The sequence below is a fragment of the Bombus terrestris genome, chromosome 1 (assembly GCF_910591885.1).
Source record: "Bombus terrestris chromosome 1, iyBomTerr1.2, whole genome shotgun sequence".
In the NCBI taxonomy this organism is placed as follows: domain Eukaryota; kingdom Metazoa; phylum Arthropoda; class Insecta; order Hymenoptera; family Apidae; genus Bombus; species Bombus terrestris.
Genome location: NC_063269.1, coordinates 5,215,195 through 5,228,575, shown reverse-complemented (window position 1 = coordinate 5,228,575; position 13,381 = coordinate 5,215,195). Strand labels below are relative to the sequence as shown.

Here is a 13,381-nt window from a genome sequence, read left to right as displayed (position 1 = left end):
TTAATCGATCCGAGGAATACCAACCGCGAGATCCATCTTACGAGAGCACGTTATGTTCGTCTTTCCGTTCGGCGAGATTCCGATCGAACTAGTTCGAAAATCTGTCGTTCGAGTTGCAAGTAGTAAATTTCACCGGTATTCCATTCGGTAAAAAAAAAAAAACGTCTGTTCTTAAAGATCCTATGATTTGAAAAGCGTTTAGAAATGTCGTAGCCCGTGCTTACAACACGCCCCATCGTTGTGGTCGTCTGTGACCGCGTTTTCGGAAAACCAACGGACGTGAAAACGTTCGACGAAGCGTTAAGTGATGCAAAGTACAAAAAGGTACATTTGTCCCATCTGCAAGGAAAAGGGGATAGTGTGTTCTTCGAAAGCAAGAGGAGGGAGCTAAGTAGAAGGCTCGCACCGCAGGCGTCGGTCGTCAAGGGACGCGAAGTCCTCTAGATTGGATCTCCCTTCGAGTTTACATCGTTTTCCCACTAAAGGAACCGCAAAAACCTCCGTAATCTCCACTGGTCTGTTCCGTAGATTTCGCGCGGAAGAACACGCATTTCCGACGCTTTTACCGCGATCTTCCGACTACAGTTTCTTCTATATCTTTTGTCCGAGTTTCCAAAAACTTCTCCATCGATATTACACGTTTAGAAGTCTCGGTTCGCGTAACTATCGACGATAGCAACGCCCAATTTCAATCGTTACGGAACCGGTTTGATTCGAAACTCGTCGAGAGACATACGTAAGACGATTCCTTAATTATTCCATCGTAAATTTAACCCACAACAAACCTTTCTACGCGGTCAAACAGTGAGCAACGAGCACGCACACGGGCTCAACGCGTTCGTTTAAACGCCATCGCTGATAATTTGATTGATAACTGAACGTCCAGATCGGACAGGTATCGAGATCAACGACCAGACCGCACGCTTATTTTGCCATGGAAACTGTTTGAAATTCCATCTCGCGACTGACAGATGTCCTAAAGGTAAAGCGCGATCGAAATCACGATCACAGTCACGAGCGATCACCTCCATTCGGCCGCTCTCTTTTCGTTTTCCTTTTTCATCGTTTCTCTGCTTATCGCGACTAGGTGGATCGAAATGGTTACTATTTCGTTCGCGTTTTATATTCCACGCTATTCGACAAACGTTCGTCAATGCGCAAGGAAGCCGCAAGAACAAAACGAATCCACCGATGCCGGCAAATCTAAAAAAAAAAGTCACGATAACGAACGCGTTTCGTAATTACCGCTCGTCACATGCCGTACGATATTTTAACGCGGTTACATTTACCGAGCGCAAGGTCGTAAAAATCTTGATTTATTTCGTAGCAGAGGAGAATCAGCGAGTCGTTTAATTAAACGCGCAGCGATAAACGCGTGACTCCTTTATTAGGTAGCTCGTCCTATCGATCCGGTAGCCCGAACATTCGGCAACGTTAACCTGTTCTCTCGTGACCGTCGAATTATATGGCCACGTTGAAAATCGACAGGCGCAATGTGCGCCGGTGCTGCGAATGAAAAGAACGCTACTGTGCACCCTAATGGACTAGGCGTTGTGTTTTGCATCGTTGGGTTAACCACTGATTCGTTGGGCTCAAAGCAAGACAAACTGAGAGAAGCAAGGGAGAAGGCTCGTCCATTCTTCTTTTTTGAAAACGCTTCGACAAATTACCGTACAACACTGTGCCACCCTGGTTTGTCCTTCCACTGCGGTATTTGATTCTCTGTCGGTCTCTGCTTATTTCTCGCTTATCAGATTTTCGACCCTCTCGTTTCCTCGAGTTGCTTCTATTTTTCCTCCGCTCTTTTCTTTCGATCTTCTCGCTGCTAATGCTCCTCGTATTTCCTCTCGTCCAAGGAACCGCCTCCGTCTTCGTCTTCGTCTTCGCCTCCGCGTCTGCCTCTGCCACTGTCTCCGCTTCTGCCTCAGCATCAACCTCGTTTCAGCTCTTCTCTCGTCGGGTTTCGGAGGATGCTTTTAGAAGGCATTAGACGGGGTGCTCACGGTTCGTCGCCCGTAGTCGCTTTGCATTAAGGATTCACGCAATGTGCTCGACGCGATCTCTCTGCTCCGTTCCCTTGATCATGGTCTCTCCTCTTCTTTTTTTTCCTTTTCTCTCCGTCGATAGATACCTCGTAAAGAGGTTGTTGCGCACCGCGTTATAATTCGACGATTCGAGTCGTAAAGGAAGATTTTTACGCGCCGGGACACGGAACGTTTCACCCCTTGGACAAAGGATTAGTAGTGGGTGATTTTTCCGCGAGATGCTTCGACGTGGTTGGTTTGCCCGGGACAAGGCTCGCTTTTATCCGTGAAAAATTAAATTGGTAGCAGCGACGGTGTTCCCACGAAACGGGATATCAAAGAATTTTTCCACGTCACAGAATGGACGAAACGCGATAACGTACGAGAACTTTCACCTTATCTTCGACCGAGGGATTAAGGTCGTCCGTGTCCGAACGTTTTCGCCGCGTGTTCGGGTCACGCACAGGTCAAGGTCATTAGCATGGCCGAGCCACGAAGAAAAGACATATTCGCGAAAGGGACGGCAAATCGGTGGCACAATCCTTAATTAAGGGATGAGGCACCCGGTGGCCCGAGTCACAAACCACGCTCATAAATTCTTCGGCAAACGCAGCCAAAAAGTAAAAGTCCGGTGGTCGGGGAAAGAAGAAGAGCGATCGAAATAAAAAGGAGAGCGAAGGTGCCGTTGCCGGCGATGATTCCGACAAAAGTACAGTCCTCGTAAGAATTCGCTGCTATCTTCTCTCCTCGAAGCAGTCGAAATCGGTCATGCTTCGAACGTTTCGCGTTCATCTCGTATCGTCCCTCGAGTCCGTGGGGCATTTAAACGAAATACGCGTGCGAGTAACGTCGCTAACGACCGCGCGTTGACTTTGAAGCCGATTACGATTTACCGCCTCTGTTCCCATTCTTCAGTTCGTTTCGCGAAACAAATTTCTTGAAGCGTCGCTACCTCGGCTCGTGCTTACGCTCTTCTTCGCAATAAGACGCGAACCATGACGGTTCGCAAAGATACACGACGCGTTATCTCGGACTTGACAAGGGCGATAAGTCGACTAGACGTTTGGCAGCGAAGTTCTTATGGTGTTGGCTGTACCATGTATGGCACCCCGCGTCTATATATAGATGTGGGACAAACGCGCACACCCATAAAGGACATTCAACGTTAGCGTGGAACGAGCCTCGAGCATATCATGGTAGGAACGGAATATGGGATGGCATGGGAGATGACACATGGTCTGGTCGCCGGTTGTGCGTCCTGTATTGCCGACCAAAGTGTCAGAGGGAGAGAAACGCGCGTATACGCTATGGTCGCCGGTAGAACGAACAAGGAAGCTTCTATAGAAGCACCGGAGAGAGGCCACCGAGCAGAGATCAACGGAGAAACGAAGAAAGATAGACGAAGAGTCGAAACAGGAGTGAGACGAAGGGTAGGAGAGCGCAGGAGAGGCCGGTTAGCTCTCTGCCACAAGCCGCCGGCGCGAGAGCACAGTAGCGGCAAATACCCATAAATATAAAATATGTCTCTCCTTTTCACCCTTTTGCACGCACACAACCCTACCCGTGTAATATATCGATAGCGGGATACACGCATCCACCGATGCAAAAGGTTCCTCCTCCTTATCTTTCTCGCTGCTTTTCCTTCTCTCGTTTCCCCCTTTTTCCTTTCTTCGGACGTTTTCTTCGCTCTTCCATTCTCGCGTACACACGGGTATCTACCTCAACACCTTTGTGTACAACATTCCTTGACTCTTCTTTCTCTTCGTACCCTCGTCCTACCTCGGCCGTATCTTGCTCTTCTCGTTTCGTTTTCCGTCCGAAGCTCGCAGCTTCTCTCTTTCCCCTCTATCGTCACTATCGCTCGGCTACGTGCGATCCGCGACTCCTTCTACCACTGCAGCACCGGACAGTCGTGGAATAAAGGATTCCCCGTGGTTTTTACAATCTGCCGAGCATGATTACGATAAGTTAGCCGCGGTAGAACGTTTTCGGTAGCACGATCCGTTTCAACGCTATTACCGCGGCCCCGTTTCACCGCTGCTACCGTGGCTTTCGTTTCACAGCTTCTGCTCCGTGTTTTCATTCCGTTTCGTCGGCCATCCATCGTCACCGCGAAACTTAATTGGCCGACGCTTCTACCGGACTGAGCTAACCGGCTCGATATTTTCAAACATCCAAATTTTTGCAAAACATCCTTCAAGATTCATGACTCCAGACTAGAGTGATCTAGTATCAAGTTACTCGGTCGTATTAGCTGTTTGTTCTAACATTTTCGTTTAACGGTTTCGCGAGACGGACAAACTGCAAACTCGGACGAAGCCAAGGTCGATTCGTAGGACCTAACAAGGGCATTTTACCGCGATCGAAATGAAAATTGGAATTGTTTTTATTGGCCGGTGGATCGGTGGTTTGGCGCAGTTATACGGTCCGGTAAGCGCGCATAATCACGCCAGGAGGAGTGGCAGAGGCCGACGGATCGGCTTGCATCAGAGAAACGCGCGGTAGCGGAGAGCAGAGGGTTGAGTTTGGTGCGAGGAGGCAATTTAACAGGTACAGTGACACGTCTCGTTTTGTTGTTGTTGCCGAAGCTGCCGGCGCGGCACGGAACGGCTCGGCACGGCGCGGCGCGGTGCATCTCGCGCGCATATATGTATATAAGGCCGAAGTAAACGGAAAAAGTGGAGGATGAGAAAGGACGAGGGGATGAGGAGCGGCTAGTCGTGAGAGGAGAAGAACTGGAGAGCGACCGAAGGACGAAGAGCGGAGAAGCGGAACGACGACGAAACCCGTTCTCATTATTATATTCATATTCAGAGCCGCGCGATGTGGCAAACCCTCTCTCCGCCACCGCCTCCGCCTACTGCCCTCACTGTTCACCTCTTTCTCCATCTCCCTACGTGCTCGTTCGTTCGAGCGCATCTCCGACGGCGTAGAGCGGTATAGATATAGCGGTATAAAAATCTCTATAAAAAGTTGAAAAGTGCCGCCGCCGGAGTTGAGGGGCGACAATGGATGAAATATGCCGCTCCGTTCGACCCTACTGGAAGCCTTAAGGTGCCGGACACCTCCTTACACCTGCGTGCGGCTCCATATAGCGCCTTATTATAAACCGACCTGACCGGGAACCGCTAGGATATACAACCAACAACGATTCACCAAATCGATACGTCCTTTCTCTTGAATTATTCCTATTACGATGATTCGTCGGGTCATCCTACGGATGCGCGTCCATAACCGCGCGTCAACCTTCCCGCCGTTCCCAATCTTTCCTTTCCACGAGTATTCGGTGGGATCGTTGGCTCGTCGCACCGTCGTCTAAGCGCGAGGTGAACACATTCATCGTCGCGACGTACGACTGCCCTTTAGTCGGGAAGCGCGACGTTAACGCAAGACGACAAACAGGAAATTCAGCAGACATTCGCGTTAATTGGTTCGGCGATCGATCGGACGTCGCGATATCGCGCCGACTATTTATTCGTGAAAACGATGTTGTTTCGTTGGAAGAGAGAAGAAAGTGCGGGGCACAGGTTAGTCGAAAGCTGCTTAATAAAGATCCAGCGATCGCGATATTTCAAACGAAACGGACTACATCGGTCGTACAATGCCAGTCGTTAATAATGATTTGTGCTAGTCACATCCTGATCCAGAGTGCCGCGCCAATAAAAGTCGTCTTTTTAGCCGACCGAGCAACTTTTATTTTCTACGTTTCGCTGGCGCGAACGTTCGAACGAACCTCTGCCAGCCTCCAATATCGTCGTTCGTTAGAGCATTGGTTTTATATCGCGGCACAGAAATCTAGCTGGCACGAGCGAGAAGCGGTCCTGTGGAAAGAAAATGAACGATGATGCGTGTCCAGGTGCTTTCAGAGCAGGCTTCTGCTGGCACCTTTTGCCGGATAACTGGAACCCTGGTGAGTTTCGACGAAACCACTAATTGGTGGAGAGGAAAAGAAAGTGGCACTGGATAGTGCAAAAAGGAAAACGTGTCGAGAACAGTTCGCTTGAAACCTGAGGGGGTGGAGTACAACCACAGTAAGCTGAAAGCTGTTTTTGAAAATGACAATGAAACTGATTATTAACCGGACCGGGGGGTGTCCGTTGTAGCTATGGACATATCGAAGGAAAGCGGTCTACGGTCCTTTCAACGCCAAAACCGCAGAGACAAACAACCAAAATCTATTTGCAAACCCATCAAACGTTTCTCTCTAGGCCCAAAAATGCTCAGTCGCCTAAACGGATGTACTTAAAACTAATCTCGATAATTTCTGCGATATCATTTGCCCGGTTAGCAGAAATTATGCGTTCAACCAACAACGGGCCGGCAACAACGTTTCTTCTCCAGCTGTCTCAAACAATAAATTCCGTGTTTCTCGTTCTCGAATTAGACGCGGTCGATAGTCGGAGCGATCGGGTTTCTTCGAACAACTTCTCCCAATGAGTATAGGCTGGACTAAATTATTCATCGAAGAAAACTTTCCACTCGAGCGGAAGATGGTTCAAGGCCCTCTGGACCAGTCCACGTATTTCAGCTGTTTCGTTATCACCGATCCTTCGTAATACTTTGCCGAAGATCGCGCAGCTACGTCAGAAAAATACACGCACGCTGCGCCGTAGCGCATTTCTGATACAGCCTATTCCCATTCGGCGTGTCATCGCTCGTAAATCACGTACCAACGGCACATACCGGTCAACGCGCGATTTAATTTACGACCGCATTACGACACGCCGATGCATCGAATCGGTGTTTCGTCGTCGATTTCGCTAAAAACGTCAATGTACTTTGAAAAAGATACGTCGATACGTCGTTGATTCGCTCGACGACCGGTACGTCTGTCGACCGACGTGCGAGTTTACGCGGAATTTTCAAGCATTTTCGAAGAAATTCAACGCGTAGAGAAGAGACGTCCTGGTCGATCGAAGCGATTCGAATGCTAAGAGGTACGCAATAGTTTAGCGCAAGAATTCAAAGAAGGCGATAAATTTACCGAGGGAACGGGGAATCGCGGTAGCTCGAGCATATCGTTGCATTTGGAAACGTTGAATCGAGCCAAGACATAGATTTCGATAGAAACTTTGAGAAAGGTCTCTCGTTTGATACGACGTCCGACGGTCTGCCAGGCTCGTCGCTGACTCACTCGACTCGGTCGGCGAGAACGCAGCTGGTTCGAGGCAACACGGAACGGTCAGGTCGAACCTGACCCCGTCGTAGCCGTTACCGTTTCTGAGTGACGTCTTCATGTCTGGCTCTGCGGGGCATTCCTCGTTCTCATTGTCCGTTTGTCCGTCAGTTCGTTCGGTGCCTGGACGCAGGACGAATATCGCCAACCCCCCGTTGTCGGCCACTTCTTGCCACGAAAACTTATCCTCGGCAAGTGTCCCGCAAAAAGAAACAGAAAGCCACGAAAATAATCAAGCAGCTCGCGCGCCATCGCAAATTCCGGCTATTTCGTATCTCATATCGCGATTCGTTCGCCTCTGATTCCGTCTGGCCATGCTCGCGTCGCAATCCCATCCAATGCGTCCAACTTGCTTCAAAACGCTTCTTAGCGCCGTGAAATGAAGCTTACCAAACGAAACGAAGACGATCTCGATAGCGCAAGGTGGATAGCCGACCGAGCGTACGTTAGCGGCGGGAAGGTTCGAAACTGCGGGCGCGCGTACAAAAAACTGTTACAAAGATTGATGTCTTTTGCATGCGGCACGCACTTCATTTTCACCAACGGTGGCTGTCTTTATCGAGAAGGCACGTACGCTCGTACTTTTCGTGACGATTAACGGAGATGACGTTGCGCTATTCGGACAAATCTATACGATGGTTTACCGCTGCTTCAGAATGTTCGTTCCGAAAGAAGACGCAAAACCGTTCGTGAATGGACCCGAAAGGTGATAAAATACCACGGAAAAGAGAGAAGGGTGTTTCGTTAATTGGCCGCAATTAACAGCATAAGCTTGCGATTCGCTACCGTCATTCGTTCAAACGGAAATCACCGACCGTCCTTTCAATACGCTCGTGAGATTTTCTCTCTCGATTATATACGTTGATCGAATTACGAACGTAGTTTCCAAACTTTTCATACGTATCGTGCAATTAAAACGAAGAAGGATAATCAAGATCGAAAAGGTATCGCGTACGTGTAACGCGTACAAGAGGCTAATAGTTTTCGGAACGTCTAGTAAAATCGAAAAGTATATTTTATTTCGGAGATAGAACGTAATGGATTTCATTCATCGGACCTAAGCGTAGGGCGTGTCACGATGTCGACGAAGTTACACCTAATTTCTTATAATAAGGACGATAATAATCGAGTTTAACGGTCGATCATCGAATATTTCTTGCGAATTCTCACGATGTAGATATCTCGGGCGTACAGATCCGTGGCCATTCTTCGATAGCGATATTTATATGATTGTAAAGGTAGTGAAAAGCAAAGTTTGATAATACAAAATGCGTTAACGATTCTCGGTTCACCTAGATATTTCCAGCAGTTTGATAATAGTTCGACCAAGGCAATGTTATTAAACATGGGCTGTGGCCCGTCCTCGTTCTCATAAGAACACGTACACGAGATGTTTACCTAAGTTATTTCAATATAGTCGACCATAAAGTTGCAAACATTATATCAAACATCATTCAGAAGTATTTCCTTAGAATATAGAAACATCTAGATGACACGTTAATAAATCTTTCAAAGAATTTTCAAACAAATTCAGAATAAATGTTTCCAGTCCGTTATGGAAAGAAACGTTTGACCTTTCTATTGTCAGGACTAATCCCCGCTTTGTTAAAAGTACAAAACGGGAACTACTTATTTATATCGAAACACTGTAACGGTAACTGTTCTACATAGAGAGAAGCGAGCAAAGACGAGAGATTTCTTCTTACCTTTCCGATAATTACCCGCGACTTGCACCGTCCTCTTCTTTCTTCGTAGATATCCTTTGGTTGTACCGGCAGTCCCGTTTTGGCTAATACCGCCGCTTCTGTGTACGATACCGGAATCTTTGTCCGGCGTTCCGTAGGACACTCGCGAATTCGTAGCCCCGGTTTCCGGAAATTCTATTCGTATCACACTCGTGTCGCTCGAATACAATTCGCCGTTGTCAATTCGTAACACACGTAATCTGTAGCCGATTCGCGAAAGTGCCGTAATTCGATGTTGGCTTGTGGGAGCTCGTTAACTGTCGTTAAAATCAAGAAACCAAATTGTTGCTAACATTGATAGATCGAGAAGCACGATCGTTTCGTGAAACTCACTTGGGCTCACGAGCCCGTGTATTTCGTTTAAAAGCGACTAAATCTCGGATAGTCCCTCAGCGGTGGACTTCTCTCTCTCTCAGCGGCGACGATACACGGCGGTGACGACGGACGACGCCGTTGCTTCTTGGTACCGCCACTCGATAGCGCTGCCTTCGTCCTCCCAACTCGTCCTCCTACCTTCTCCCTTCTAGTCCCCACCAGCTCCCTTCGAACCAGCCTCTACCACATCCACGGGGAACACATACGCCAACTCGCGAGGCTCGGTGTGTCGCGGTCCGTGTTTCGCCCAGGATACTCCCGTGATGTCCGTGAATTCGCTGGCTAACGGAGACGAGGATAGAGTGCGCCCAAACTTCTCGCTTATTCTTCTTCGACTTTTCGCGCCCCCTCGTCCCTCTCTGCCCTTATAGCGCGTGTTATATTTTTCTCTTTCTCGCTACCTTTCTCGCTCTCTCTCCCTCTCTCTCTCTCTCTCTCTCTCTCTCTCGCTCGCTCTCTCTCTCTCGCTCCTCTCTCTCTCTCTCGATCGAGCTACTCGATGGAACACACACGAAGATACGAGGGAGCGCCGGCTCCCGTACGTCCGAGAAGGAAGGCAAACCTCCAACGTCGGAGAGAATATCGCGGACTCTCGTTCGTTCTCCTACCTTCTCTCATCGCATTCCCCACCAAACTCGTGACCAACCTCTGCCTCGATGGACACACGCGTACGCCTGATCGGACGCGCGCTGTCTTTCTCGCGTGAACACCGACGCGATATCACGTTGCTGGAGTCTCAAGGGGGAGCAGACAGAGAAGAAAGAATTAAATAGGTGTGTACGGACTCGTGGTCCGTCCTCCTGCTCGCTCCTCTTACCCCCCTCCGACCTTCGATCCACGGTTTAGTTGGATGCAACACTCGCCGAGAATTTAAACAGCGATCGTATTACGCGTTCCACGTAACGAGGAAAAGGAAGCGCGCGAGTCCTGGCAGAATGTTCAGCGCCGACATAAAAAAAGCTTTCCGCCGCCCGTTGTCGCGTCCGATCTTTCCGACCAAGCGTTACCGGACTATCGACGCCTCCAGATACCCGACGATTCTCCGCGGCCAGCTAGAAATTCGCGAATGTCATCTGTCAGTCACTGGGAAATAACTTGGCTCGCGCAGCCCTGAGCGGCGTGCTCGTTTCGTTAGGCAATCGTCGGGCAACCGGCACTTATCTTCGACGCGCAATAAGAAAACTCGTATATATTTTTGTAGTTTGATACGAAAGAGGGAGAAGCGATACCTTCGCAGCGACCTCCTCCTACTACTTTCCTTCGCTCCCCACCATCGTCGAAGGATTCGGTCTACCTCGAAATCCAAGCGAGCGCACGACCTCGAAACGACGCGACGTCTGGGCTTCGCGAACCGCGGCAAACCGAACGACCTTACCGCGACCGGCAGCTATCGGGACGTCGCGCGTTGAACGATATCGTTTAAACGGCCGCAGCTAGTTCACCGTCCCCAAATTCGGGAAAAATTTCGGCAAATACTGAGCGAACTCGGTTCCGCTGTTCGCCCTGTTCGTTCCACGCCCCACCACTGGTGCACGCGTTTCGCCTTCACGAAGCGCACTCGCGCGCAGCATCCTTCCACGGAACACTCATACACACGAAGCTGACGGTGGGAAGCAAAAGACAAAGACGGCAAGTAAACGCGCAGCCTCCGCATGGACCAAAATGGCCGGTCGCTAGCCGACCGATTGGCGGGATGGAAACGATAGGGGCGTGGTGAGGTTACGCCACGTACCTTCCAACCGGTCGACGATAAAAATAAAGATCTCGCGGTCAAAGTGGGGATGAAAATGGAGGGGAATCGAAGAGAAATACCGAGCAACAGCGTGGAAAGGGGACAGCGGGAGTGCAGGGTGCACGTTGCATTCGTTACGCGTTTTCGAGGGGCGAACGTCGCTAGCGGGGTAAGGATTCGGTGAGTAGGGGGAAAGGACTTTTTTATAGATCCCCTCTGTCCTTTTCCGTCGAGCTTTGCTCTCTCCGGGCCTCTCATTCGTCCGTTCCTCTCTCTCACTCGCGCGAGCGCGCGCGCGCTCCCGTTGTTTCGAGCTTTCTCCCTTACACCGTACCGACTGTATCTCTGTGAGAACGTATGCGTCGCGCGAAACGTACCATGGGTACAGGGTATATACGCGCATGCATACACCAGAGTACGGTGAACGCGAAGCAGCACCTATATGTTGGTGCGTGTCACGCGAGCGCGCGTGTAGATCGGTGATCGTCATTAAGAGAGATGCTAATTGAAGGTAAAACGCGGTCGAGCTGTTGGCTCGGCCGCGGATATACGCGTATACCGTCCTCGAATTGCCAGCAATATTTTTCCATATTCCACCGTATCTCTCGCTTCTCTTTGTCTTCTACCTTCCTCCTTCTACTCTTCGTGTCTACGTTACGTATCTACGTTAAGAAACGTCAAAATTCGTCCGTTTTCGTCTCTTACTCGGAGGATAGCGAACGATGAAAATTCTCCTCGATATCGGTTTTCCTTCTCGCTATTCGACTGGCTCCTCGCGTTAACTCGAGGAAAACGTAAATAGCCGGTTCGCAACGAATTCGACGAATCGCAGCCGGCATAGAGATATCGTTGGTGAGAGTCGGCTAGTCTCGTGCGTGTCGCGTGATCCCGCACGCTTTCGATGCCCATTTTCGTATCTGTAAGCTACGCTTCACTTCCGCGTACCTATAATTTTCTAGCGCGATTAACCTCTTTCTCGTGCGCTCGCCCCGTGTAATTTTACTCGAACAGATATGTTTTTGTACGGTTGATGGGTCGAATTGTATCGGCACGATACACGTTCGGCTGAGTGTCTCCGCGCGACGATATCCCTTCTAGCGGGTGTCGGTCTCGTGGACATGGCCAGGCGACCGTTGTTGTTTGTTTGTATATGCTATACGAGCAGCCGGGGCACGGCTGGTTGCATTGGTTGCAATGAAAAGAGAAAGGGGAGGTAGATGCGTATATCGTGTTCCATTCTATGGAAACAGGCGTACGGTGTGTGCGGTTGGGGCACGACGTTCTAGCCTGAAAATTGAATGTCAGCCAAGGAAGAGATGTCACAATATTCCGCATGCCTGCTACCTAGCTACGTTTCTATTGCGTTTCCTTTCTCTCTTCTTTCCTGCGCTTCGCTCGTTGCTTGTTTTCGAGAATACAAGAAGAACGCGGCAGACCGTCGGGTATTCATTTTCATAGGGTGTGTTTACTCTCTCGACGGTAACATCGGAGGGTAGCTGCGAACACAAATAACGGCACAACCAGGAGAGAAAAAAAAAAAAAGGAACAGGCGAACGTGTAACTAAAAATGTGCGAGATGCCAGAGGCGTTTAAACGTAGCGCGAAATGATAGCAGAACGGGTGATAAAAAACAATAACGAAATATCGTCGCGTGCAACGAGAATTATATGATCGAGTTAGAATAAGCCTTCTTCTTTTAAATAACGCATAATATTAGGATTTTACGCATCCATAAATTTCACGTTGCCTTCGCGACCTCCCAATTTGCTATCTTCCGAGTTGACGCGTAAATCAACGATCGCCTCGTTGACCGAGAAATCCTTTCGGCATCTGTGCAGCCTATTGGCCGCGTCTTTTCTGAAAAAAGCGTGTCCTGCTAGGACACGAGGTTACCGCCGTAATCCGACGTCCGAATGTTTGACAGAATAATTTTCACGTTAGCAGGGTGCATTATGCTCCTTTATGCTCGCGCCTGGCCCTACGTATTGTCGCCGAAATAAGCCGTATCCCACACCGTACGCGCCCCCTTAGCTTTTATGCGCTTTTGCGCGTATACCGTGACCTCACAAAAACCGGGGAACCCCGTTATATAGTTACACTCGACGAGACACGAAGAAAGAGCGACGAAGAAGGAGAGATTAGAGGACCTAAGCCAAACCTCCGTCTCTATACATATATACGTCCAAACGCATACTTGTACAAACCATACACGTTTCTTCCTCGATACTTCTTTTTCATCCTCTCGCCGACTTGCGCCTTTCCTTTTTTCACCAACCTCATCGCGAAGCTGCTTTAACATTCGCGCACGCACGAACGATTCTCTTCTCGT

At 49.4% G+C, this 13,381-nt stretch overlaps 1 protein-coding gene across 1 annotated transcript in view; it reads right to left on the bottom strand.

The window, feature by feature from the left end:
• The window catches only part of LOC100646281 (orthodenticle 1), a 34,552-nt gene extending 25,476 nt beyond the window's left edge, over positions 1–9,076 (bottom strand). The window contains exon 1 of the mRNA XM_020868671.2: positions 8,907–9,076. The gene's annotated coding sequence lies outside the window, so the exon portion shown is untranslated. The remainder of the gene's footprint in view (positions 1–8,906) is intronic.
• Positions 9,077–13,381: the final 4,305 nt, after the last annotated feature.